This window comes from Amia ocellicauda, chromosome 10 (assembly GCF_036373705.1).
Source record: "Amia ocellicauda isolate fAmiCal2 chromosome 10, fAmiCal2.hap1, whole genome shotgun sequence".
Taxonomy (NCBI): Eukaryota; Metazoa; Chordata; class Actinopteri; order Amiiformes; family Amiidae; genus Amia; species Amia ocellicauda.
In genome coordinates this window covers 3046923-3073084 of record NC_089859.1, presented here as the reverse complement: position 1 = coordinate 3073084, position 26162 = coordinate 3046923, and positions in this window count along the sequence as shown.

The window sequence follows — 26162 nt, the reverse complement described above, 5'->3', positions numbered from 1 at the left end:
TATCCTATCAATATGGGCCAACATTTCTAAAGAATGCTTTCAGCACCTTGTTGAATCAATGCCACGTAGAATTAAGGCAGTTCTGAAGGCGAAAGGGGGTCAAACACAGTATTAGTATGGTGTTCTTAATAATCCTTTAGGTGAAAGTATATATATATATATATATATATATATATATATATATATATATATATATATATATATACATACAGACGGGTGACAAATTAAAGGAAAAACCTGAATAAATGAGTGGAGGAACATAACGAATGCAGACGCCTCCTAACAGGTGTACTGCATGACACAATTAAGCAATTAACATCCTATCAGGCTCTGTGTCATGTATGAAAATGCTGAGCAGCCCAGCTGACCTCATTTTGGATCAAGATGGCGAGAGGAAAGGATCTAAGTGACTGTGAAAGAGGGGTCATTATTGTGGCACGAATGGCAGGAGCTTCAGTCACACAGACGCTCAACTGGCTCGTGTTCTGGACAAGTGGGCGAGTGCATGTGTGGGACACCAAGAGAACGGGACAGGCCTGACTGCTGGACCCCTACAGTGAGGGGGTCCGGAGGCTCTGTTATGCTGTGGGGGGCATTTTCCTGGCATGGTTTGGGTCCACTTGTCCCCTTAGAGGGAAGGGTCACTGCAAATCATGACACAGTTATTCTGAGTGATCACCTTTATCCTGTGGTGACACATTTCTGTCCTGATGGGAGTGGTCTCTTCCAGGATGACAATGCCCCATCCACAGGGCACGAGGGTCACTGAATGGTGTGATGAGTATGACAATGATGTGACTCATATGCTATGGCCTTCGCAGTCAACAGATCTCAACCCAATTGAACACCTATGGGAGATTCTGGACCGACGTGTTAGACAGCGCTCTCCACCACCATCATCAAAACCCCAAATGAGGGAATATCTTTTGGAAGAATGGTGTTCATCCCTCCAGTAGAGTCCAGAGACTCATAGAATCTGTGCCAAGAGCGCTTAAGCTGTTCTGGGGCTCATGGTGCCCAACACCTCACTGAGACACTTTATGTGGGTTTTTCCTTTAATTTGTCACCCGTCTGTATATAGGCAGCACATTTCTTGTAAAGGTATATTTACATTAATATATTAAATTAAGTGTTTTGCCTGATGATACACCTGGTCAATCACTCTGCAATATGTATGTTACAAAGAATTGTGTTTGTGCCGAATATGTTATGACACATCCATTTTGTTTCTTCATTGCCGTAACTTTTTGCGTATGATTTTTTTTTCTTCCCAGGAAGCATAACTGTGGCATCGCAATAAAGTGGGTCTGTCTACATGTGCTTATGGTTAAATGAAGCTAAAATACCCTCGGCTTCAAAAGAGCATACTAAATATATCTAGAGACTAATTTACAGGACACACACATACATTCCTCTCAGCAGAAACAGCTGTATAATAAACCTGGATGTGTACATGTCCGATTAGCTTATCTGATGAATCTGATGCAGTCGTTATTCCTGAAAGCATGAGCCATCCCTCTTCCTAGGATCTTATTGGTTATTTATATCTGTTTTTATACAAAATACATACGGCTCTATGAGGCTGGCAGACATAAAGCAGCCATTTGTAGGACTGTCAGGGGAAGAGAGGCATTGCCTTCGATTTTCAGATGTGGGATCAGTCAAAAGAGAAGAATATTTAAAGAGGGGGAGATATAACCACCTCCACCTCTTTATCCTGCTGTAATTGGGAGGTCATCCCCAGAACAGAGCAGGCTTTCGCAGAAACGGAGAGGAATATTGTGAACAACTCTCCATGGATTGGATTCTCCACACGGCGCACTCTGCCAGTGGGCTGAAATCACGGCTTAATGCCTCGTTTGGGAGATGTGTCTCTTCGCAACCCTGCCCCGGATCAGTGTAGGTCAGGGGTGGACGCTGCCCCCTACTGAGCAGATCTCAGTACTGGATTAAAGCAGGGACGGCTGTGACTCAGCTACTGCCAGCAACACTGTGTTCCTGAAATAGGAAAAGGGCAGAATCTCTTCCAAAATATCCCGTATCCAGGGGCTTCTGATTCCAAGTCTGATACAAATATGTTGGCCATCGAGGTTTTGCAGAGGACTATATTTAGAGGGTGAAAGGCATGTGTATTTTTAGACCGAGTCTTTGAATGGGTTTCAGGTCGTTTCGTAACTCTCGTGTTATGTTCCTACGCTTGACATTTCTGTGTTTCCCTTTGTGAAGGGGGAGTTTTTTTCCGAGGAGCAGACAGAGCAGGAAACTTCTTAAAAACAAACAATATGGTATTTTTAAAGTTTGAAGTTCTCAACAAGCCAGGCAGCTTTTTATACTTTACATACTGTAAACTGGCAAAACACAATTTACAAAAGACAATATTTGTATGCTTTTGCTACCTATCCACTTGTTTTGGATGCTCATTTTTCTTGGCAGTCATCTGTTTTCACACCGAGCTGATTCCCTGCATGCCAATGTGCTCCTGAATGGAGACGCACACATTTGATTTGCCATGGACCAGTTGTAATGAAAAAAAAATATTTTCAAAATCAGGGATCGTGGAGAAAGTTAGAAAATAAAACACCCACTGCGATGCAAACCGGGAGACGCAATTACACTTTATAATCATATTGAGTTGTGTCTGAAATTCAAAACAAGCTGCGACTGGAGGCAAACAAAATAGTATATGTGTGTTCAATGTAACGATATCTATTCATAGGCACAGGGATGGAATGACCCCTTCTTCACAATATTTGTTTTTCATGTAGAGTCTGTTGTGTTTAGTGCTGCCCTCCCACAGCTACGCTTTGGCTGGGATGCATCCGAGTCTTAGATTTGCATCTGATTTGTGTTGCAGATTTCACGGAGAAGGCAAGCGGAGCTTCGGTAACGCTGGCGTGTGCTTATAGCGTGTTATGCTGTCTAAGTATGCGGGAGGAGATCTCCAGCTGCCCGGCAGAACTGAACCCAACCTGAGAGTTCAGCAAACTCCTACCTCACTGCAGTCCTTCTAATAATAACTGCCTCTAGACAAGCCGCCTACAGCCAGAGATCGCTCTGAAGTGGATACTTAAAGCCGGCAGATGACGCTTGTAAAAATGAGGTCCTTGCAGTTCTGAAATGTTTTCTGTGCAAAGATTGCACAGCAGACTCATTTATAGATAACTGTGTTTTCGGGGGCCTATATCTATATCTATAAAAACGTCTGTGAAGGTGTCTGTCTGCTGAACAGCTTTACATACAGGAACTCCCTCCCGAGCACCAGGCCTCAGAGACGATGCATATTAAACGTATATATTTTAATTTCAAATAAAGAGTACCGCGTTCCGATGCGGTGATCGAGAACATCTGTACACATCAATTGGATTCACAAACACATGGTTACAGTTTGCATGTGTCAGATACAGTCTCTGATATGCAAATCAATAAATAAATAAATGAAAAGGAGGCACGTACAGTAAATCTGCATCCAGACGACGACAGACTGAAAAGGTATGTCGCGGAACGAGATAAGCCTCGCCAGGAGGGATCGTGAGGCATGGACCTGTGGGGTCTGAAGCTCCTGCGCCCTCTTGATAACAAAAAACAGGAATTATCTAGTTGTAAGAGACAGCAGATAGGCCGGGAAATTAAACTCGGTGAATAGTGTTCGGGAGAAATAATAAGACCCTTCTACCAAAGTGCTGACCCCGTAGCCCCTCCGAATTGCGAGTCGCAGCTCTGAGCATGCGTCTCTCCCCCTTGAACGCCGGCTGCCGAGGTATGCCAGGAGGTATTGTTTTGTTGTGCGGTGGACGGCTGCCAGCTTAGGCCAAGGAGCTCGGAGACTCGCAAAGCTATTTTGATTTGTTATTGAGGCGATTTATAAGGAAATTGAGTCAGCCGGACACAATAACGCCGCGGCACGTGTGTCCCTTTAGCGATCCGCCTGACACTTTTGTCTGACCCGATTACTGGGAGTGTCTGCAAATCACTTAGACATTGCATACAAATGTGCGCCTGGTCCTGATGTAAACAGAATTCTCCTCTTCTGTTGGCTTCCCATTTCCTGCAGGTAGTTTTGATTTCTGCCATGAACTGGATTATTTTAGTATCACAAGGTGTTGTCTATAAAGGTAACAAAACCACACCCTACAGTATATCACAACAATCATATCACAATAGTAGTTTATGTATTTAAATAATAATACACACATAAAAATGTCCCATCTGAAGTCGGATATACTCTCAGAACTTTAATGCAATTTTCTTCCTTCTTTGATTTGTTTACAATAACCATTACAATTCATATGGGACGTGGGATGATTATATTCTAGTTGTAATAAAGGCAAGCACGTAATACCGGCCAGTCATCTACAGAAGCTGTGCAGCAGTTATAGGAACGGATGTCTGGGGACCCCACCAAAAAAAAGAAATGTTTTCAGTTCTTTTCCAGTGCTTCAGAAAATCTTGGCTCCCGGATGATTTCAGTTCAAAGGCATGTGCTTATGTTGGTCTCCGCACACTTACAGTGTTTTCTCTTGGCAACACCTTTGGCTGCAAGTGTCTGTAATGGGTTTAAAGAAGCACTCACCTTTGGCTGCGTTTGAACAGGGGACATTATAGACTCACAGCAGGGGTCAAAACGACGGGGTCACCTACAAATCACAGCGAAATCCTAGAACAGCACATTGCTTATGTAAAGGTTTATTACTCAGTTCAAAACATATAACAGTGGATATACTTTGCTGGAGTTTTATCTCTCTCAGTTGGTCCCATGAAACTATTATTCCTAATATGATTCCATGGTGAGTTACCATCGCTCCCAGGAAGGAGATAAAAAGTATTTTACATCCAGTTACACTTCAAAAGGAAGGATGATCGACCCGGCCACCACACACTGTCTTCAACCCTCACACGACTGCTACCATACTATCCCTGTAGAAATGCAAATGTTTTATTTTATTTGCGCATTTCCCCCCAAAAACGCCTTTATACTTTGCTGTGGGCTCGACTGGTTTCCGTCAGCAGACTGCTCTTTCCCTGGACCTGAAAGGTTTAGGCATTGTTTCATCGGTCCATTACACTCCTGGCCATAATTAATTACACCAATCACTTGTCTGATTAAAATATTTCACTACAATAGGGCTGGTGGCAAAGAGTGTAGATACAGCTAGAGACGCTAAAAGACTTCAAAGCAGAACTTTCTAGAAAGGGTTGTAGATGGAGGAGAAGCTACCTTGATAAACAGAAGCAGATTTCCTGTGATCCTTCAGGAAACAGCTGCATGACATCCTCCGATCGATACACTTATCAACTGAGCCAGCAAGATAGGATAGGATTGTCTTAGGAAAGTGCCCACCTGTTCTGAGCAAAGGAGATTCAATGTGGAACCCAAATCAGATGCAAGCTGAGAGCTGTATAGGAAATGATTAGACTTTCGGTCAGTCTTCGCGTTCTGTTGTCTCCTGGCTTCATCCTCAGACACTTTTGTTTGTATAGATACCAGTGTTTTCCCCAGCTGTTGATTGCTCTCCATTGGGTAAAAAATTAACTTCCCTCAAATAAAACCTCCCCTAGTTAAGGGAAATCTACGGATCTAGATTATTATATTGTATTTATATATATATAGAGAAAATAGCTACAGATATAGATGTAGAGACAGATTTATCATTCCTTGGAGACATTGTAACTCAACAAAGGATAATGGTTACATTTGTTTAACAGATGAAGTGCAATTACTACGAGTCCACTCTGATATTTACTTTAGAAATAGATTATAAAGTCATTGATTCTATATAGTTTTAATTTCCTGGGGATTTCCGTACGTTTTCCAGGTGACCGCCGGCGCGTATAATACGATTAAGACAATTGATTGCTTCCATTCCGCCTCGTAATAGCAGCACATTGTCGAGATAATTTCCAAACTAAATAATACATGCTTCATGTTGGAAATTGCTGTGTAAATATAATTCTCTGGGATGAAACATGTTTGGTCTACAGAACCGTCGAACACATGGACTCAATTTAATTTTGCAGCCGACCTAAATATGAAGCCTTTACTCACCCCTAATGGATGGCTGGATTTTACGACCTGTTCGCAGATTAGAGCATAAATTAAATCAACCTAATGCAATAATGCTTCTATAGACTTCCACCCCAGAAGTCTAATGAACGGCATCAACTGTTAGGTCAACAATCCTAGTGGAACACTCTTATGGCAAGTGTAGTTAGTTTAAGTACCATGTCTGTAAATCCCGCATTATAATCTCGGCACAGTGCTGTTTGGTTTATTTGTATTATCTTGTTAAGACAATAATGCTTTAAGTGCTGACATAGTGACACTCCTAAGGTTTCCTTGGCAACACCCACCAATAATAGCTTTGTTAATTTCGCACATCTTTCACAGTCAATGTCATCGAGCAACAAATAAGTGATTAGGCTGATTAATAATAAAGATCTGGGAATGAAACGATAGAGACATTTGGGGGTCACCCTTGGGTTCAGTCCGCTCCCAGTCCATTATCTTATATGCATAACCGAACACGACACACGATGGATTGATGGTGATTTCCATCGCCGGATCATAAAACAACCTTTGAGCTGCAAGCGATAAATATTCCTGCATCTCCTCCGGTTGTCTCTTTAAGCAGCTTGCAGCTGTGAATTAAATACATTTCTAAATGAAGAAATAAATAAATAAAAAGTTAATTCATTTCCAGACATTCCCCTCCTCTTCCCTCCCTGTCTGAAGGCAAAATCACATCCATTTTGGACTCCATTAGCATTTTTTAAAGTGTAATCTCTCCTGTGCACCTTGCAGATGGCGAACTGCATCGCCAGCAGTGAAACTGAGAGCAGAACATGTTGCTTTCTCATCTTGTCTTTGCGAGATACTTGCTTCACTGCAGAACTATCTGCCCTGACATGCTTTAGCTCCCCAGTGAACTATGTAGCCCCAGAGTCCCTCTTCAAACCTATTAGTAGCAACATCTGAGAGGTTGTGTAGAGGGAAAAAAGGAAAAAAACAAGCCTTGCCTGGTGTGTACTTTCCTGTCACCTCAGCTGAAGACTGCAGACTCCCGGGGAGAGAGGAGGCACAGAAACAGCTCCTACGAGCAGAGGGTGCAGAGACGCTTCATGAAGAGTTATTACAGAAACCCTTTGGACCTTTAGACCAACAATCCAACCATAGCTGCTGATCACAAATTGGTGTTAAAGGGCCATGTCTTTGAAGTTTAACTTACATACACATTAGCATCATCATTATTTTATTCGTGAGTGGTTGTACAAGCAGGCCTCGCAGTAGTATAACGGAGCTGCGCCATTACAACCATTATTTATCTCTAAACTGTTGATTCGGCGATGAATCTGTTCTTCCTACACTGCCGAGCAAACCTTAATATCTCCTAACAGCATGTCACGCCTCTTAAAATAAATCCTGCTTCATCCAAAGAGCTGGAGAAGATGTTTTCCTCTTCATAACGAGCTCTTAGAACCATCTGCACTTCAGAGCCGAGCGTTTGTGTGCAGCGCCGGGTTTAGGCTTAGTAAAAATAATAACACAGATTATTATCTTTAGCGTTCTTTGGATTCTGACATTTCATTCTGTACCTGACCCTGATGGATGTCCTTCATACAGGTATCAGAACAACTTGTTGCGTCTCCTTGTCTTTTATATTACAGACCATTGATGGTGAATAATGTACTGAGGCGTGCATGAGAACCAGCCACTATTATATTTTATTTTAATGTTGTAAAGTAGAGCTAATGAAACTATAAAGAGGCTGCTTCTATATAGCACATTATTTATAATGCAAACATTAGCTTTCTTCCCATTGTCCTCTGTGCTTTATAAACCTCACTAGATTGTGTTGTAGTGCAATAATCAAGGTTATACAAAGCAAAGCTATAACTCCTTCATTTCCAACTCGTAACCATAAGCTCTTTAGCACCGTTTAAACACTTTACTCACTGAAGCTCGTCCAGGCGGCTCTTCCCGAGGTTTATAGACAAGTTTCCAGTGGTATTAACGGACACCCAAGGTCCTCTCTGATTCGTCACATGTTGCTGAGGGCTGAGCGATCTGTCAGGTTTTCATTTGTTTCACACCGACACAGCCGCTGAGCCCGATAGGTTCAGAATGATTTTAATTGGAATTTTTCAATAAACGGGATGTGAATAGTTTTCTCTTATAGAGAGGCTGCAGAGAATTTAAAACTGGAATAAAGTACTTTTCTGTCATGGACAACATTGCAAGTAAAGTAAATATATCTTTAATTAAATTAAAGATATCTTCAAATATTTAAAGATATCTCTAAATCATTTAAAGATATCTGCAAATCATTTTGAGATATCTGCAAATGACTTCCTGTATGGAGCCCAAGATGATCACTTCCTGTTCACTTATTTCTATGTAACTGAATTAGTAAACAGGAAGTGATCATCTCAGCCAACATACAGGAAGTCATTTGAAGATATCTTGAAATGATTTGCAGATATCTCTGAATAATTTAGAAATATCTTTAAATCATTTAGAGATATCTTTAAAAGGCATCTTAATTAGATATCTCTAAATATTTAAAGATATCTTGAAATGCATTTCGAGATATCTCAAAATCAGAATTTGGCTTGCCATAAGCTGCTAATAAGACATTAAACAAATATATAATGCTCTGCCACAAGACTATTCTTGAGCGTGGGTGAAATTCCTTACGATGCGTTTATCGGCAACTACAAGAACGCCCTCGTTAGCGGATGGTGGGAAGACGTTGGCTCTTGGTGCTACACAAACACACGGGCTGCAGCTCGTAGCTCCACTGGCAGCGTGGGGGGCAACTCCTGCCAATTACTGCAGGAATAAAAACGAGAGGCATTTAACCTCGCCTGGCTGATGGGGAAGTTTCGCTGAATCGTGCTGCACCCACACAAGAGTCGACCCTTTCTGTTTCTGGCCGTGAACAGACAAACAAACAGGCTAACAAAATGCAACCAAACAAAAAACATGTCATAGTTTAAGACTGAAGGCGAGGGGTGATGTGGGTAGGTAGTAGACTAATCCATTGACTCTCATCTCTAGTTGAGAAAACAGAAAGACAAGAAATCGATGTAATCCGACAGCTGTGCGCCACGTGGCTGTCATCCACCGCGCCGCAGAAACACAACTGCAGTTCGCTCCGTGCTTGAGTCTGGAGCACACAGATGCACTTAGCCCAGGAAAACGGACCTTCACAATAAATGAGACGGTGCTAAACAAGATTATATAGGTGAGGGAGATTTACACAGAGTGCCGCAATACAATGCCTTTCTTTTTTTAAATGTGACGCCCTTCAGTGGGCTGAATTCTTTCTGCAGAATATTGAGTTCCAGTCTGAACTCGCAGCCTGGCTCCGGCAGCTCAAAGTCAAGGTGATTTTCCTCCACTGATCCTCAGCACTTACTGCTCATTTACTCTCCCCTGCAACGACTGCGTCTTGGTGCCTTCGGAGTGAATAGAGCTAAGAATTCAATCCTACAGCAGATTGAATTATGGATGAATGTTAAACCTGTTGTTGTAGTGGAAACTCGTCTGTAACCCTGCACTCAGAGCTCTCTGAGGCACGGACAGAGCAGCCAGGATACACAAAGGCTCGGTTATTCCTGTACATAAAAAAGAAAAGGACATGAAAATAGCTGAAATACTTGAGAAATCAATGACAGACGGCATTATGAATTCATTGTAAGTAAAAGAAGAAGCCGAGCAAGAAGGCATTTCACTTCAGAGGCAGGAACTCTCCTCTCTCTCGCTCCCTCCGTTCGACGGGGTGGCATGGCAGTGCAGGCGGCTGCCAAAAGACTCGGGCAACGCATGCACTGTGTTACAGAAGACAGCTGTGCTAAACCACCAACACTTCACTCGGCACCCAGAGGGCAGCAGCTCGGCTTCTCTGGGGGGTTTGTCGATTAGAAATGTGCAATAACAACACACCCGAGGCCGTCGTCTGAGCTTGGCTCCAGCTACCCGTGCACTTGCACAGTTTCTTAGCGTGTGAAACTTTCATGCGAACACGGCATGCACAGATGACATGCTTAAGCACTTAGTCAACACTCTTTCTGTCCATAAAAAACATGTTCAATTTATTATGCTTCTCTATTCCCTCGAGAACCGTGGGGCTCCCTGTGAAAACATGGACGATATATATGACTGTCCTATCAAAACAGCAGGTATTTATTGAATTGGGGGATACACAGTGCAGAGAAGCTCCGCAGTTTATTTTAATTGGGATTTCCCACCCAGCGTGCCATAAACACAAATAAATGCACCTTCTTTATGTTGAAGTTAGGGGTTTTGGCACGGGCACTCAGAGCAAACGTTTCTGGAAAACTAAGGGTACAAAATCCAAGCAACCTGCCTTAATACTCGCAAAGTCTCCCCTAGAGGGATTAAAATGAAAAGCTTTTAATTTAAACCGTTCCATTTACACCCTCATCAAAAATTACAATTTTACAAACAGTTAGTGTTCGTAATAATCACAGAAATAATGAAGAACAGGGATTTCTGGGTTTACAAAGCCCAATTAATTGGTGGTTGGAACTTCAGACAAAACTGTTAACTATGTTTTAATTAATTGCTGGGAGATATAAATACAAAATAACATGACTATTGCTGAAGTGGGTGATGCTAAAATAAAGCAATAATGTGGATTTCTTAAAAACACTCTTCACGCAGCAGTGTGGAAATTGTTCATTTAAAAATGTGTCTGATTAAAATGTGCAGGATTAAAAAAAAATACTTCAGGCTAGTGTCCCATTTGTGGAATGCAGAGAGGGGTCTGCCGAAAATAAGGTTCCTGAACAATAACGTGAAGGAACTGAACTGAATATAATTATATGAGTATATTCATGTTTTATTTGCGTATATTTATTTTAAACAAAATAAGGGGAGGTATCCTGAAACTGGGAATATGTACAAATAACATTAAATGCTACGTCTCCCATGTGCTTTGAAGTTTGACTTCAACAAACAACACAATCTAACCTTCACTGGATATCCTGTGAGATGATCCACAAGAGAAGCACATTTTTTTTCGGCTAAGATGTAATTATCAGCGGTGCACAAATCTGGGTGTACCTCGAGTTCCTGTGTCTCAGGCAGACACAACAGCAATACATTATTGTTGCATTTTAGATGTTAAACATCAAAGGTTTCCTTTAAAAAATTAAAATAAAGCTTTCTTAAACGCCAGCACACAGGGTTTGTAGTACCAACGGAAATGTTCCAGCCAGAACACAAATCACACACCAGCCCAGAGAGATCGCAATTTGCAAATGTTGCCTAGTTCACCTTTAACAGATACATTAATTAACAGCAGTGATCACTTTAGCAAAAACATTACGCAGAACATACCACACAAAAATGGCCGCTAATTAACCCTAAATAATTTCCAGCCAGCAAAGCCCAGTACAGGCACTAGACTCTTAATGAACTAAAGAAGTAAAATTGACAGATTGTGATCAGTGCAATCACACAGTCACCGGCTCTGGACTGTGTGCCTTTAAAACATGAGGGTATTAGAACTGTGTTTAAAGAGCAGAAAAGCTGTAACTCAACTCTCCCACAAAGTCAACCTTCATGTCTTATGGCTTCTCACAACGCTGTCCCCCGACCATTAACAACTTCCCCGAGGATGTTAGGAAAATGACCACGAGAATTTATGTAATTTCGAACTCTCAACAGGCAAAGTTGCAAATCACCCCTCTGACCCACGAGATCTTTTTCGCCAACACCATGTTTTCTTGGGAGGGTTCCTTCACCCCTGATATTTATGTGTTTATTTGGGTTTGTAACCGTTTCAGCATTTCCGACGGACGCTGACTTTCTGAACTCCGGCTGACATGAACCATGTGGTGCATCTACGGTGATGAAGTATCGGGAGCCACTAAAGGATTATTGCTCAGGGCTCTTGATGTGATTGCATATCGTCCCATTTTTATGTGTTTGACTCATCGTCCGTCCTCTGTTATACCTCTGAAAATACATACATACATGAGACAAACAGATATCCTTCTGATATCTTTTAAATTAATCTCCATAGTTGCTATATGTTTAAGTTATTTATTTCAGTACAGGTTAATGACTAACATCCCCTGCAAACCTATAGCAGTGTTTCCTTCTGTTTGAGAAACTTTTGAAAGTGTTCCCTAAGCTTTTCCTCCTTCCCTCCGACTCTTTGTCCTTCCTCTCACGGCGAGTCCAGGACATCTGGAACAAACTTCCCAGCCATGAAGAGGAAGCCGACTCCCTGGGATTCGTGGAGAAATGGCTGGATTAATAAACCACCAGCTACCAAACGAGTAGGATGGCCTTGGAGCTGCAACTCTTCCTTAACTCGTCTGCTCTACAATAACAACAGCCATAATCATAATAATACTAATCTGTGTGTGTTAGAGAGCAGCGCCTCCATCTTCTCGCCACCCTCGTGCCCGGATTTGATGTCCCTTTATTATGTGGTGTTGGCCGCGGACACAACAGGACAGTGGAAGAGCTGGCATGTGTTGCCTCATTTTCTCTGCTTTATGGCGCACAGCTATAAACAAGGAAGGAAATAAAATAACATTTACATTTGAACTGCACTCCCCAGCTTTGTTTAACCACAGCATGCCAAATGTTTAATGCGGATTCGGAAGAAGGCCTGCCTGCTTTCCTCGGCTTTAAACAAATATTTGGAGTCAAGAAACAATTGTCTGCTGTTTTCCACAAACCTCCGCATACAGAAGTCGCACAAATCCGGTCCACACTCCTAATACTTTTCCATTTTAAGATCTGATGTGTATCGAGTGTCCAAACAACTGTTTAAAGAGAAGTGGAAAACCCGCAAGGAATTCATCTCTCTCAGGATGGGCCAATTCTTTGTTTCCTTCCCTGTCGTCGTCACGGACAGACCTCTTGTGCTGAGAGAGAGATTGCATCACTTTTCCGAATAGTAAATAAAGAGATAACATTCTGTAATGGCTTACCTATTAGTATGCATATTGGACTTTTAACCTCTGCGCGTTATGATTCCTGCTGCGTTCGTAGATCATTATGTCAACGCGTCCGATCGCAGGGTCTCTCGGCGTGGCGCTTCAGGAACCTGGTCTGTTTCACTGATCCATGATGTATCTGTGAAGAGCATTACCGTCTGGATCCTGTAATACAGGAAACCATTCTCCACAGCTCTGATAGAGACGCAGAATTAAATATGAGAAGATGCCCGGGCCCTGCGGTTCCTCTGAGAGCTGTTGGAGACTCTGGTGAAGGTAGAAAGACGCATTAGTGGATGGGGGGGGAATACAATTAGATGACTTGCTCACTCTTTCTTTGCACATTTAAAGAATTAAAGGCATTCAGGATACAAGGTGTCCTCATCTTGAGAGAGCCAAACTGATTTGTGAAGAGTCAGTTACCCCAGTACTTATTTCCACACCACACGCATAGAACGGACTCCTTATTATGCACAGAAATGCACTAAGAAATTTTACCTTTCGCTGCAGACCAATATTACTGCTGAATACTTTACTAATAGTTCCAGCGGTGAGAAGAAAAAATATGACAGGACTTACGTTTAATATTGAACTTCAGATGTAAAGGTATATTCTGAACTGAGAGCAGTATGGTAAGCGTAGAAACCAAAATCCATGAAAATTACAGATATGTAAGCTGTTATTAGATGTTTTTATCATCCCTCTGTGAATTAAATATCTTATTCAAACCGTGCAGAATCTGGTTTTCACAAGGTGAGATTGTATAATTGCTGGAAATTCATCCACAGGATCTTCTGTGCTTGTAGGTCATAAATTATACATAGAATATAGTGTTTATATGCTTGCTATGCTTTCTATCATAAGAGGTCACCAAAAAATCCAGAAATACGTACCTTTGGTTTTGCTGGATTTGAGAAACTTTTGAATGTGTTCCCTAAGCAGTTCCTTCTTCCCAAGATTTTGCATTAATGAAACTTTTTTTTTTTAATACAGTTCAAGATTTGAATATCAGTCATGTGCTGTGTATCGTTTATTACACATACTTTAATAAACTGGAGGTAAAACTAACTGCAGGCATCTTGTACACAGTGTCAGCATTTATTAATTTGCATACTGCGGCCCTAGATTCACATCGCCTGGTGCGAACCGAGTCTTTGTCCTTAGTAGGTGTCTCATATGCATGTTCATATCTTCTCTCCGCTGTAATGCCTGGATTAGGAGCCCTCTGCTGACTTTATCAGCATCTGCAAGGCTGCCTGCAAAGGTTACAGCCTACTTACAACGCCGAGTCCAATCTGGAAAAAGACAAGAAACAGGTAATGTTTCAGGAACAAAGGCTCTTGAATTCCTGCCCAGATTTAATTGGCATCGCGCTCGTTCTCAGCTTGTATATAACGAGAGCACCGCTACATTTGTAATTTTAATTACGGAAGTATGCAAGTGTGTCTCTCTGTTTTCATATACTGTTTGTGTTGTATTTCTAAAGGAAATCGTATCTGCGGAATAGGCTTGAAGAATGAGGATGTTTTTCTTCCTCTTTCTTCTCCCCGATGTTTAATTTAAATTTAATTTAAAGGATTAATTGACTTAAGTAGAAGCAGAATGCCACCAGTATCAGCGCGCAGGGATAATTTGAATCCGACAGTTCTTGGCCATATGTTCTTATAAAGTTACACTACTTTAATTTTATTATTTTTCAATTGAATTATACATAATTGCAACACTAACCTCGCATGGAGGATTGAGCAACACTGTTAACATATTTTTTAAAGCTTTGATGATTTATACATACATTCATTTCATGTATAGAAGCCTCCTCAAGAATTAACACAATTGTAAGTTGCTCGGGCATCAGGACTGTGATAAAGAGACTCTCTCTCCAGACCCCAGGGATCGCCGTTCACCTCCTCGCTCCTCCTCTTGTACACATTATGTGCGACTCACTTCTTCATTAACGGCCGCGTCGGTGGCGTCTCTGCCTGGCGGTGGCCGCGGTCTGCCCAGGAACTCCGTCGCACTTTAACAAATGACCTGCTTAACTGCCGGATCGATATTCTTCCATGTGAATCAATAGCAGTTGCATTTTAAAGTAACCCTGTACAAAGACCCTGCTGTTCTTCAAGTTGTCCTCATTTGTGAGAATCAGCCGCTCACAAGGACCTGGGGATTGGTTACCGAAGCCTCATTTTTGTATAATTCATTGAGAACATCACAGAGACCCCGGGGCCACGTCTCGATGGCCATTTGTCTTCTAAGTGGCTTGAATGAACCTCCTGATACCGACACACAGTCGGCAGTGGCTTTACATAATCCACCGCACTCCCCTCCGACAACAAACCACAACTTTTATTTTAAAATAAACATCTTTAATGACAAAATAAAGGATCACAGGGTTTTTATATATCCTTCCCTTTGTCGTGGTTAATCCCATTGTCTAGTAAACGGCTCCGGTTTCATCCTCCACTCATTCTCTCTCTCGCTGTGCTCAATTACCGAGCCAGTAATTTCCTGAGGTGTCAAATATTAATTTTTGTATTATATCCTCCGGGCTCGGCCAGTATGACACAGCATTCGGGGGCCGTTATCCTTCTGCAGCCGCATACGTCTTCCAAGCCCGTCTTACATACCAAATCACAGCGGCCATAAATCTCTCTGAATTACCTCCTGCATATGGTATTTGATGGTGTAATCAAGGGGAATCAGTCAGAGTCGTCAGGTTATTGGAATGATTTAGGATAAAACAAAGCATGTGTTTCGCTCAGTACTGCGGAATGGCCGACCACAGGGGCATGCTGGACTATTTAATTCCCCCCCACCCCTAATGAACAGCATTTCTTAGCTTCGAGAACCGTACCTGAAGAGAAGGAAGCCGATCAGACCACAGGCGACAAACGCAGAAGGCCGATCTCTTAATAAAGTTTCTTCAGCGCTGCTGATTCCTAAACATATAATTGTTCTGCATCTATACATGTTGCTGTGGTGTGTAAGATATAGACCATTCTCCAAGACCGATCTTATTACATAAGCAACTTTGAAAACTTAAACATGTTAAACATGCACAAAAATGGCAGAAGTCAGGAGCCAGCATGTGTGACTCCTTCAGGGTTAGGATGTGTCGGATAGCAGAAAAAACACAAAATCACCAGAATGGTCTTCCTGGCAGCAACTTGGATCAGCCGAGGTGTTAGTGTTTGTTATTCCATATTCTTACTTCTCAATTGTAACGATAGTTTCCAAAGACAAAATTAAGTGTTCAGGGCTGCAGAAAAGCAATAAAGATGGGGTGTGCAGGTGAACAAGCCCACACTCAAAGGGACAAACCGTCAATCTGCAGCAATCACTTGACTCAAACAAAAACTTGCCAACATGATGCCAACACTTGATGCTTCTGAGCTTTTAACAACAGTATAGACATCCTTCTTATATTTCGGAAAGACCCCTGAGTACGTGGGCTCTCCTAGCAGTTTGTGCTTGGCGCTGTCTTTATTGCAGTGCATGTAAATGTAATGTAGTGTCATGTAAAATACACTAGGTTGAGAGTAAATCAGATTACATAAACATATTCTGACTAAATCTTAAAGCTAAAGCTATAAAGCATTTTGTTCTCAAATAAAAAGCAATCTTGGTGTTGCTGGGGCATTTAGAGATCTCCACAAGTGATGACCGGGTCTCCAAAAATGTTATAAAGTGTGTTATAAAATGGGTGTCGCGTTGTTTGACAAGGTATCACTTTCCTGCAGGTTTAGATATTAAGTTTGTGGTTTCACATCATGTTCACGGTGTATATATATGTTTTGGTTATTATTATACTGCAGAAACTAAGATTTACATATAAACCAAAAATTCAGTTTTTTACATCTGGAAGCAATGTTTCGTTGTGTGCTTTTGTTCAGTGTGTGTGCCTGCAGAACTGATTGTGTTCATTTCAGTTTAGACAAAACACAATAAGCAATAATTAAGATTTGTGCAGGTGGCGCAGTCACTTCAGGCTGCTGTGCTGGGACAGTATTTACTTTTAAACATCTGTTACACAAAAGACACTTTAATATTTACCTGTTGAAGACATTCAATTATGAAACTCACAAGCAGTGACACACTGCTGGGCACTAACCTGTTCATACAGACCAGCAGAGACGAGTGGCTTCATTCTAGTGACGCAAATGATGGATTGCACTGGGATCATAGCGATCACTGCAGATTATTTTATTTATTTTGAATAACAGATTGCTTACTCGCACAATCTTCACTCAGCATGACTCTCCTCTTATTGGAAAGGAGAAAATAATGTTTATTTCTCATTGTTTTTCCCACAGCCCTATTTCTTAGAAAATTAATCAAATTAAATGTTATTTTAAGTAAGTTTATACATGTACCGATACTGATATGACTGACAGTGATGCAGGTGTTGACTACCAGGTGATTTTATCTTACACTTAAATATAAAATGAGTCATTTTGCCAAACTCCGGTCTCAAACAGGGGTTAGTCCTGGTGTTGAAATCTCATGCAAAGAGCTCCAGCTGCTGTCAGCCGGGTGGTGATGTGAAACATGAAGTCATCGTTTGTCTTGGACTTTCCCCAGGAATGGGGATGTGGACAATGGAAATGGAAACATCCTTTGTTATCAGCGTGAAGACTGTTGACACATTGCAATCCTGCTCGTTAAATACGGGTGGAATCTGTTGATTAGTTCTGCATTGTTTTTCCTCTTTCCAACTCTGTATAAAGGCAGCACTCATTGGGGTGTGTTAGGAGTGAAACAAAGTGCCAAGTCAGTTGGAAAAAAGAACAAAAAACTATGTGAATTCCTTGTAAACAAAATATAAACAATTACAAACAAATGTAGAGAGGGAGTCTTATTTAACCCCTTCCAAACTTGCCTTGTGAACTGCAGTTCAGTTCGACTGGAAGCGCAGGACATGGGGGTGCTGAATTAATATTATAGTAAGTGAGGAAGTTTTCAGTCTTTGCAATTAATCATAAATAATGTGCACGGCCACATTTAGAAAGTGAAATTCAGAGGCATCATTTCCCTCGGTGTCGGCATCCCATTAAAATTGATTACGTTCCGCAAAGCTGTGAGAGCCAAGATTTTCCCCAAGTTTCTCCGGCAGCTCAGTGACCCACCCAGATATTTCCAGGCGAACCTCAGAGCCAGAGAAAAGATACTTCAGTGGCGATACAGTGTAACCAGTAATGATATGGGTTATCCGTCACCGGTGTACTTAACTAAAACACTAATAGAATGAAAAACTGTTTTTAAACCGGAGAGAGAGTGCGCTCCGTCTTATTGGGCTCGGCGTTTCCCTCGCTGTTCCCCCTGAGCGAGCTGAAGGTTTCAGAATCACTCGCCTGGCCGAGGTTCTCCAATCATCCCAGGTACAGGGAATATTGTGTGGAAAAATTGCTTTCTTGCTCTGTTGAACTTTATATGAGAACAAAAGGTTATAAACATGAGGAGGTCATTTGGCACAGTTTTCTGGTCCACTTGCTATCCCAGCAGCTAATGGATACCAGAATTACATCCAGCCATCACTCGAGGAAACCCAGAGAGTCCATCGGCTTCATCTGCATGGCTGGATAGTTCGTTCGTGACCCCCCGCTCTGTGTAAGGAGGCACCTCCTATTTGAAGTCCTGTTACACATTCATTCCCCTGTGTGACTTCAGGTCTCCGTCTTGTTGCTGAACTGAAACTATTGTCTTTGGGTGATGTTGTGCTTCTGGAGTTTTAGGATGATAAATACTAATCATATCTACATGTAATCCACTGTTATAGACATGCTTTAATAAAAAACATTTGGGGTCATATATATATATATATATATATATATAGGGCGAGAGAGAGAGTGACTGTAAAGATCTCTAATAAGTGGCAGTTTATTACTGGCAAGTGTTGACCAACCAATACCAGTCAGTAAGCAAATTAAATTATTCACTTTTTATCCTAATGGTGAGGATAGTGGCAATGGCATGTCAAAGTTAAAGTCAAATAAAAGACAATAATAAACTTAATAAAAGAAGGCTGAATATCTGCACTCAGGGACGGGAGAAGTGTAAAATCTCTGGCAGCTGATATCTGAGCTGCCAGCGCTGTGTTTGCTGTTCAATAGAGGATCATCGATCAATGGGTTTCAAACACCTGTAAAAGACAAAGCAAAGAAAAACATCACAACCCATTTTTATTATAACTGACTAATGGTAACGGTGTGTTCTATATTAATGCACTTTTTTAGTATTTCTAGACATATTTTCTGTCTCAAATTCATCGAATCATGACTCTGAAAGTAACTTTACTGCCTCCATGAATGATTACTTCCCAAAAAGGCAGTGTGCTGAAATCTAATTATAGCAGACAAGTGCATTATGGGGGAAGGAGGTCATTTAAACTAGTTGCAAGAAAAAAAACAAAGTGTCTTTTGTCAAACGGGAGGACGTTACCTGGTCTGAAGTCTTTGCGGACGGTGAATAACATGGCTGTGTGTCTAGGCAATAGTGGCTACTCCATAATTGCTAATGTAAGGTCTAGGATTGCCAAGAAATTCAGTATTAATACAATTATATACGTTTCAAATGTTATAACCACCATATTGTGGGAGCCCACCTGAGAGGATGGAACTGGTGTCCAATTGCAGTGCAGACAGAAAGAACGAATGTAATTTACAGCGCCGTGCCATCGCTGAGCTGAACAGGACGGTGCAGATAAAACAGCGCTTGACATATAAACGCCGTAGTGCCAACATTGTGCCAACAATAACAGCGCCTTCCTGTAAAGAGCATCCCTGTCGATTATGAGGCGTTCTTGTTGAAAGAGCAGTGTGTGAGTGGATAATGTTTTCATTGAACTTGCTTCTGACTCAGTGAATCTGGACAGTGAGTCGTATCCCTCTCCTCTGTGGCACGATGCTCTCTACAGGACAGGCGCTGTCATTGTGGGCAGTGTTGGGGGTGCTGTATATGTCAAGGGCTGTTTCTGTTTATTGCAGCGCGGTTGTGACACATCGCTGGAAATGGCATTCTCCGTTATTGTCCACCCTGTAACGGGACACGCTGTGATGTCGTCCTGAGCTTTGTCTCGCTGTAATGTTGTGTAACCGAGCCAAACATCGAAGTGTCGCCTCCCTCTTTTAACAGGCATGTTTCCTATAAATGGGTTAATTTGCCAATGCCTGTTGGTTACAAAGGGCAGATGCTGGGATGTGCCAACTGGAAATATGTGTCAGCCCCTGTTTCAGTCCCTCCAGCTCCATGTGAGAGCCGCCACCTGTTTCCTTGCTCTGTAATATCATCTGTCAGTGCGAGCTGGTTGTGCGACCATTCGCTGCAAGAACATGCATTGGAAGCACTGTGTATATATGTGTGTGTGTGTTTATATATTGTGCTTTTCAGTGCACAACTTATTGCAACCAGCACCAATCCACCAACCTGAGAAAACAATGTTTTGCTGTTGCTTCCGTTTTTGCTTCATTCCTCATTTTTTCGCAGCAGACTGAAGTCCACTAAAACTAAATAAACCTCTTGGCAGGCAATACTGTCAATGCAGCGTTCAATAAACTGCTGTTAGGAGATATAACAAGTGTTTGAGGTGCATACTTATTTTAATTACAGTCTGATCAATATTAAGAAAATGTTTACAGTAGTAGCTACATCACACCCATCCCCCCAAGTCTGCTCCACAGCAAAATAAATAAGAGATCAATTATGTTGGCAGTTCAACCTCCTTTGCCCCGAACAGGTGTATTTATCATTTATAAAAGTTTATTTTAATTTAAAAAAACTAAGCAAAATACAACTTGATTAATTTAATTCTGTAGAAACTCTCTAGATCTTTACTTTGCCATAAATATGTGCCCTGCGGTTCGTTGTACATTTGAATTGAAAACAAAAACCAGATATAATACATTAGGCCCAATCAATAGCACACAATTCTAGCCATGCATAGTAAGTACAATTAAGATCACCTTTATAAATGTTTGATAGTCACATGTAATTCAGTTTCATTGCAATCCAGATACTTTCTCTGTGGAAATCACATGAATTAACGATCGACCCCTCAATTAAGCGTTAGCACAACATTAATGAATTAGGAACTGATGGTTTTTCTTTTAATTGTGACGATAAATTGTGCAATGCAATTCCACTCTGAATGGTTGCTATCATTACTGGGAGGTTCGGAGAACAAGAAGAAGCACAATGAAGTAGTGTGGGTTCAGATACAGACACACACTGTCTGTCCCCCCGATTGCAAACTGTAACAACAATGTCGATACGAGAGGAAGTGGTTATTCTGAAAATAGATAAAATGCACACTCTTTTATTGATTAGTGCCTAACGTGGGGGGCTGATACTGATTGATGCCTATGGGTGAGTTAAGAGTATTATTTATAGCAACACTCTCCAATGACTTCATAGTTTACAAACTGAAACTCCAACAATTTCAATTTGATTTGGCAGTGAGGAATGGTTCTGCTATTATATTTACATCACAATTAAAAAGATACCTGTCTGCTGAGTCTTATAGATCGTCTGGTTTATGCAAAGGATTTGTTGGCCGGTTTATCTCCTGTCTTATTGTAGATTCTTAACAAATACAATCTCAACCAACAGCTGCACATGCCACAAGTTAGGACTATTGAGAATTGTTTTAAAGGCACTACCAAAAGAACATAAGAAAGTGTCCAATCAAGAGTGCCATTCGCCCCATCGTGCTTGTTTGGTGACACGGAGTGATGAAATGTAGCAGTTTAGATCAGCATACTTTCCTTGTATTATTGCTCTTGCTGTAACACAAAACACACAGATGTTTGGAGTGAATTACAGTTCCAGTAGAAATACTTTCCACAAAGTATCCAGGGGGGCGAGTAAAGATTTACTACCTCTCTTGGGCCGGTTACATTCCCCGTTGACCTGTTTTGATTAAACTAAATATTTATTTTTTCTGGTGGCAAATGTAAGAATACATATCAGTCCCAGCACCATAAATATCCATGTCAGTTCACTGCAAAGCCTTCCGAAGGATCTGTTTTCACAACTTAATTCTGTGTTTTGGCACCTTCTCCCAACAGCAGCAGACATTGGGGATTGTATTTAAATATGGCCGTCTGCTAGTGTTCATTGAATACTGTTCTGTCCTGTTAAACCATGTTGTTTTGTTGTAGTTGTTATAGTGTAGTGGTATAGGGATAAAGCTAAGCTGAAAGGATTTGAAGACTACTTGTATTTTTTATTAAAATACCAGACACACTTAAAAAGGACCTTCTCACATTTCATAGGGAGTTGCCTTGTGAGAGTTTGTGTAAAGGCATCTCTTATTGAGCCCCATTGTGCGACAGCTCAACCACACGAGGTTCGCAAATTCTACCACTTTTTCACTCTGAGAGCCGTGTGAGGAATGCTGGGTAATTGGACATCTTTTCAGGTGACTTTAATAAGTCTGTCTGTAATTTAAATGTTGGCAAAATATCCACTCAAACACAGACAAAAAAATAAAAATAAGAAAAAAAAGTTTGGAAGCATAAGAAACAAAAGACACTAAATTTTAACACTTACTTTTGAGGTTTTGCCAGATCGCACATAACCTGCAAGACAAGGGGAGCAGATGTAAGATGTTTTTATAGTGGAAATCATAATTTATGGTTTTGAAATAACATTGCATTTTGTCGTATCTGTCAAACGAGCACCTGCAGGATGTAATTCTGCTTAGGAATTTCAATAAATCATCTGGAAGATTAATAGATAATTCTTAGTTTCTTTTAAAAACAACAAGTAAAGATGAGCAGCCGAAAATGGATTACTTCATAATTTATAGAGAAATACGAGCTGGTCTCAAATTAACTTTGCCATGTTTCTGTTTTGTGAAACATTTCCCCTCATTTCCATTTATGTATGATATAGAAAAACACCCAGAGACTGTCCTACTCATTACAGTACAGATTTAGGCACTGCTATTTGTCTCACACTTTTACAAACTGAAATTCTGTTTGTTTACATGTGACACTAGATAAATAATATTTCAGATGCATCACTTCCTCTGTCCTATAGCATAATACCCCATATAATCATCACAGTTCAAGACAAAGTTATTTATATCATACCATTTTTTACGTGAACACAATTACCAAAGTCTAAACTTCCTCAAAGCTGAATTAAACGGATGGAAAATTTAAAAAGAAAGACCGAAGAAGGTGCCAGTGACAATAATCTATTCCATTAATTACTTAAGCGTCGCTCAAGGCGCTTGATTTTTATATTTTAAGCCATTCCTTCAGTTCCAATGCGCCCCATCGCCTGAAACTCATCCAAATCAAAGTAGAGACGTTGGCAGCTCCTTCTATCGATTCCTCTCTGTTTCACGGTGCAATGTTTATCTTGCAAATTTCACAAAGATTTATCACACTTAGAGCGCTGGAAAAAACAGAAATTCAGAGAAAAACACATAATGTGAAAATGATGTTGAAGTTCCTCTGTTCATTATCCGTCTCGGAGCTGTGGAGTGAATATTGTAATTGTAATCCCTGAAGTTTACAGCTCTGACGTCACACGCTGTTGTCTGTAGCTCTTTATAAAATTGCTTAATTCCCCCTCTTTTTTTAAAGCCTCATTCAAGGGTTTTGTGTTCATAATAGTTTTTGTGCAGCTATTGGTACTTCATGTTGAAGTATGTTCAAGTATGTTGAAGTAGCGGTGTGTCACAGTGCTGCGGATTGTGTCTTTATCTTTTGCCTTTTGTAGATACACACCCACACTAATTAGTCGTGGTACTGAGGGGCCCTGATCTATCAGGTTATAAGAGGAGTCTTCAATCGGTAGCCATTATATTCATAAATCAATGATATAAATCTGTGTGACACAAAGCAAACGACAAAATCAAGAAAATGTAGTCGTGTGTGATCACAAAATCATTTCGAGAAATTAAAATGTTATATTAATGCTTCTGGTATTTAGATAAACACTTAAATTCTTTAAGGCAAAAAATACCAAACAATACTCAACATTTCAGCTTCACAGCCTTCATCAATGGTATATTTGTTGATATCTGTTCTATTAAATAAATAAAATTTAAGTTTTTAATTTTCTGAGTGCAATCCTTCTTTACATATAGTGGTTGGATCTATTCAGCAAGATCGTAAGTTCAAATACAAGCATCATTTATCCCCTGCACACTTGATTAGTATCACCTAGAATTTGATGAGTAAAACGGTTTATGGGCGATGTTATCTAGAAAAACAGCTTCTATCATATATTTAGCACATAGTGGCCACATATGACATCATAGTGGGATATAGAAACGAGACCCAAGTACAATCGGACCAATGAAACCAACGGCCAGCTGAATTGTGTGATTGAAAACTCGTCTAAACACCCAGTGGCTCTTGGGGGCCACAGCTAGAGATCCCTGCTCGAATTACATGCTAAAGATCAGAGAATCAGGCGTCGCATTATTACATGTTTGATGCCACAGACAATTCAATCATCCTTAAATATCTTCACTTTGGGAGGCTCTCTGGGTTTGTAAGATAAAAATGTAAGTAAGAAAAAGATCAGAAAACTGAAGACATAACAGTAATAAAACCATCCTCTGAAGTCATTATCTGGCAGTGTATGAAGTAAAGAATTCTCTGTGAATAAAATAATAATAATTAAAAAAATCTGTTTGTATTTCCCATGCAGCCTCAGTTTTCTCTTGGTTCATTGTATTTTATGAGGAAGTAATCCGAAGCCCTGACTCGAACGTAAACCAAAACCCCAAGGAGAAATCCAGACATCTCCACAAAGATGGCAACTCTGCAAATTTGGGGGAATTACCTAGAAGCCTGCAGAGAAGACAAGATAATAAACCTAAAGAGCATTTCAATATTTCTACTGCAATATCCCTGACTTGTACAACAAACAGGCATTGAACTCCATTCTCACTTGACGTCTGAAACAATCACAATTGCACTGCTTGGAAAAGCTTTTATTATATTCTCAGTGGTGATTAAATGTATGTTAATTTAGTTTCTGTTCTGTAACGGACATTTTCTCTGCACGTACAGTATCCAGTAGGAGTTTAAATACAGGTTACACTAACAGAAGGAGGCAAATTAAGTGCTGTGTTAATCGCACTGGTTCAAATGTCACTTGACCAAACTGCAGATGTTCTTCATGACTAGGAATACATTCACAAGCTGAGAGGCACTATTAGGTACCTGTATAATAGTATTTTTTCTTCTTCATGAATCTGCAAAGAGGTAATAATCAAATTTCGTGAGTCAGAACTATTGTATTTAATATTTAGTGAACTGCTTTTTGTTATTCGGGTCTGCTTTTGAGTCATAAGCAGAAGAACAGTAAACAGCATGATGATAAAAATACTACAGTAACCTCACTTGAAACACAATTTTAATGTCAATTGTTTCTATTAATTTATCAAGTCATTGAAATAGTCTTAATCTTCTTCAAATCCAAAGCGATAACGACTCCCCAAATCAACAAGAGTTATTTTGTGTCTTGTGATGGAATGTCTTTTGAAAACAGGCGCCATTTTGTCTGGGGATAAAGACAAGAGATACAGCTTTGGGGAAAATGGATATAAATTATTTTATTTGGCCAACCTTGAGCCTGGAATAAAATACTTACATAGGAGGCGTCTCTGAGGATCCCAACACATCCTGTTTATCTCCGACAGAGGTCTGAACTGGTGTGGTCCCATTGGACAGCCTCAGAGTGTTTCTGCTGCCTCAACACAATGCTGAACAGCAGCCAAACAATATGTATATCTCAGATCAATAACAACGCAAGACACAGCGTCCAAATGTGAACCAAATCCCACACTGAACACCAAATTCAAATATTTATCCTCTAAATATTATTGTAACTTCTCTCCCTTATGCGGAGGTATAAAACAAGCCTCGGATGATTATTGTATTGTGTCTGAGCAGAGTGGAAGTAATCCTAGTGTTATGACTGCATATTAATGACTTTTTGTTGTGTTTTATCTAAGCCTGTACCACTCACAAACCGAAAGTGCCAAATAAAAACTTGCCATTGCGTGTTGTGAACACAACAGAGGCTCTGCAAGACAACCGAGTCGCTCCTCTGAAAGAAAAGGATTAGCGAATCATGAGTCACCTCTTTACTGATGCGCTCCTGCACAATACGCTATAATGTGCAGATAATCAAAGGGAAAAGGTATGAGACATTCGTTT